This window comes from Passer domesticus, unplaced genomic scaffold (assembly GCF_036417665.1).
Source record: "Passer domesticus isolate bPasDom1 unplaced genomic scaffold, bPasDom1.hap1 HAP1_SCAFFOLD_63, whole genome shotgun sequence".
NCBI classification, from domain to species: Eukaryota; Metazoa; Chordata; class Aves; order Passeriformes; family Passeridae; genus Passer; species Passer domesticus.
In genome coordinates this window covers 503,011-506,545 of record NW_026990166.1, presented here as the reverse complement: position 1 = coordinate 506,545, position 3,535 = coordinate 503,011, and the positions used below count along the sequence as shown (strand labels likewise).

Sequence of the window (3,535 nt, the reverse complement as noted above, 5' to 3'; positions counted from 1 at the left end):
ACCAGCTCCTACCTTGGATGCTGCACAAAAGCCCAGCTCCCATCACAGGAATGAGTAGTGTGTCCCTGCTGACCCCTCAGGCTGAGCCTTGCTTTTGTGGGGTCCATTCCTGGGAAATGGAACTACTTTCTCTTAAGGTCCTACGACAGGAGAGACCAAAGACATGGCCAGCAAGAAATTCCAGGACCCATTAGAAATCATGTGGCAAATGCTGAAGGAATGTCTGCAGAGAAGACAAGGTGGGTGCATTTCCCTCATGCTTCCCCTGGGACTCAGCAGCCGAGGGCTTTGGCTGCACATCTGGACACGCCGTGCCCGGCACAGCGGGAAGGGATCCATGGCAGCCTCGCTGCCCCGCTGCTGCTTTCACGCCCTGCAGGGCTGTTTCCCAGCCTGGTCTGGCTGCAATTCCTCCCCAGCCTCTGCAGGATGGAATTTGGCAGTAGCTGATAGGGTGCCCCAACTGTACCGTGGGCCTGAGATCCCCTGCCATTTCCCAGTCTCTGAGAAGATCAGGCGGTGCAGCTGTTTGCACAAGGGAGTGCACTGGCCCAGCCCCATTTACCTGGGCTTTTTCCTGATCTTTACCTGTGACTTAGACAAGCATTGCCTCCTGAAGGTGCCACCTCCCCAGTAGGCAATATTTCCATTTGATCCAGTTGTCCCTTTTTTCCTTTTTCAAGTGATGGACCAAAAGGCTGTTCAGGAGGAGGAACACTCAGGGAGAAGCAGTGGCTCATTGGCAGCCCCTGCTGCGGGAAGGAAGGCGATGCCAGACACGGGCACAGGCACAGCAGGTAATTGCTGTGCCGGGCTCAGCCCTGGCCGGGGCTGTGTGGCAGCAGCTCTTCCCCCAGGGCCTGCCCTTGCCCGGCCCGGCAGCAGCCAAAGCTGGAGGCGCCTGGGCTTCCAGGCCTCTGGAGCTGGTTCAGAGCCCCGGGGAAACGGGACTGGTGCAGCAACGTCCCTGGCGCTGCAGCTGCTGCGGAGCTGGCCCTGAGTGCCCAGAGGCCCAAGGCACAGGAGCAGCCCCGAGCGGGAGCCCTGCCGCCAGCCCAGGGCCAGAGCCAGTCCTGGCTCCCGACTGAGCAGGGGCTGCGCTGGGTCCTGACAGGGCCTGAGCCTGTCCCCTGGGGCTGGGGGTGCTGTCACAGGGCAGGGAAGGCCAGGGCTGGCAGTGGCTGCTCAGGGTTGGCTTTGGCCTGTGTCCCTGGCAGCAGCCACTGCCCAAGCAGCTGCACTGCCCCCGGGCTCTCCTCCCGGCCTGCTGGGCTTTGTTGGCTGGCACAGCCTTTTCCCAGGGCCGGCAAGGTGCCTGCAGGCCCCAGCTCTGGGGGAAACAGAGAACGTCCTGCCCGTATCCACCGTGCTGCCAGCTCAGCAGTGCAGCACAGCATGGGCTCACGCTCCCCATCGCTCCCACAGATGCAGCTGGCACCACAAGACCTGTTACCGATGCCCAGGATGGCCTCGGAAGGGGTTTCTGTCAGGGAACAGTCTGCTGGCTAGGGTTACTGGGAGGCGTGCTTTCTTTGGAGCTTGTCTTCATGTTGGGCTGCTTTGGAATCGGGTATTCCTGGAATAGAAAACAGTGAGTGTTTTGTTGCTCTCCCCCTCAAACAGCTTCTTTTGAAAGTCTAACATGGTCAGGGAACATTCCCATTGAGACTGCAGTGGGGTTGTGGCCAGTCCATGATTGTCCAAATAACTCTGCTGAGGGTTCTGCTGCTGCCCAGTGCTTCCATTGGCCTCTCAGTTGCTGGGCCTTGTCCTGGGGGCCCCGCTGGGGCTGCAGCCAGAGCTGGCTCCCACTGAGGCTGCCTGGCCAAGAGCAGCCCCAGGGGCACGGGGCAGAGGCAGAGGGAGGTGGGGAGGAGAAAGAGCAGGGCCGAGATTGCCCTTGAAAGGCAGAGGCGCTCTGGGGCCCGCTCCTGGCCAGGGACCCTGCCCAGAGCCGTGCCCTGCTGGCCGGGGCCTTGAGGGGCAGCTGTCCAGCTGGGCCCAGCTGTGCCAGCAGCTCCAGCCGTGCTGGGGAGCCTTGCCAGCTCTGGGCCCTGCTGTGCACGAGGGTCCCTGTGTGCCACTGGCAGCTGGGGCCTCAGCCACCTCCTCTCTGCACAGGAGCACCTCAGGACAGGAGTTGGAAGACAGTGGCTGCACCTCACACCCAGACAGCGTGAGCAGCTCCTCCAGCAGCAGGAACAGCCTGGACAGCCCTCTCAAGTGTTCTGTGAAGAGGACCCCAGAACAACCGTCTACGACGAAGCCACCTCTTACACTGTAGATCCCACTGTGACCTGCTCTCTCCATGGGCCTCCCCAAGCAGCCTTCATTCCTTTTTTTCTCTCCGTCTGTCCCATCCCAGCCAACCCGAGTTCCTCCAGGGACCCCAGGACCAGCCCAGCACATTCCAGCACCTCCTGAGACCAACACATCCCTTCCCCTGCCCCTGAGCCCCCTGGCCTTGCCCTCTAGGCAACACTGAAGGTGACACCCCACCCCACCCCACCCCACCCCACCCTCCCCCCCCCTCCAACTCCCGCTTGCAGGGTAGGCAATGGCCCATTCCTATGTTGAAATAAAGAGATGGATTTGTGTCCTAGTTTGAAAGCAAAACCAGTGAGAGGCTCCAAGTCAGAAATACAATTTATTAGGAAAAGGGAAAAAAAACCAAAATACATGCAATAATACAAAAGAAAAACCACTGACAGGGTCAGAATACAGCCTGACACACTGCTAGTTAGGGTGGTGGTAGCAGTCCAGATGAAATGGACTTGTGGAAGTGGTGATCCTGTCGAAACAATCTGGTAGCTCTCATCCTCTGGAAAAGCAGTGGGTAAGGGCGGCGGTTCCTCTGGGAATCCAGTGGAAAGACTGCTTGTTGTGTCCCAAAACCCAGATTATATCCAGCTGGGGATGCTTAGCTCCTCCCCCATGGGCAGAGCATCTCACAGTGGGCTGATATCATTCTGCCTCATGCTGTGGGTCCTTGATTAGCCATGAAACAGAAATGGCTCTGGGAGGGAGTTATCTCTGAGTCATGTGGCAAGACATTGATGGGCCCATTAACAGGAGATAAGGAAGAAACAATGCCCCTCCTGGTTTCAGCAGCTCTTCAGGATGGCATTAGAATACATCTTTACACTGCAACCCAGGACAAGCGGTCACCCCAGTGTCCAGGTGGCAGCAGCAGCAAAGCCACCCAGCACCAGCACTGACTGACCTCCATGCCCAGGAGGAGCTGTGGATGCCCACGGTGTGGGCAGGCAGAAGCCAGGCAGGGGCTGCTGTTGAAATGGAGGTTTTGGGGGGTTCAATTAAGTTAGCAATATGGACTAAGCATTTAAATTTTAAATTGTAGAATTATGTGTTGAATTTTAACCTTTTACTTAAGGAACCTCTGCCATGGTACAAAGGGCATAGGAAAATGCAAATTTCTGAAGCTTCTTGCTATGAAGGACAATACCAGTATCAAAAATAGGGCAGGAGATCTTTCTCCTTTTTAATGCCTTTATTAAAAACATTCAGCTCAGGT

General features: G+C 57.4%; 1 long non-coding RNA gene across 1 annotated transcript; it reads left to right on the top strand.

The window, feature by feature from the left end:
- Positions 1 to 679: 679 nt before the first annotated feature.
- On the top strand, positions 680 to 2,479 carry LOC135293039 (uncharacterized). Its single transcript, XR_010355192.1, has 3 exons — positions 680 to 797; positions 1,426 to 1,591; positions 2,122 to 2,479. It is a non-coding gene; the product is annotated as an uncharacterized LOC135293039 (long non-coding RNA).
- The last annotated feature ends 1,056 nt before the right edge of the window (positions 2,480 to 3,535 follow it).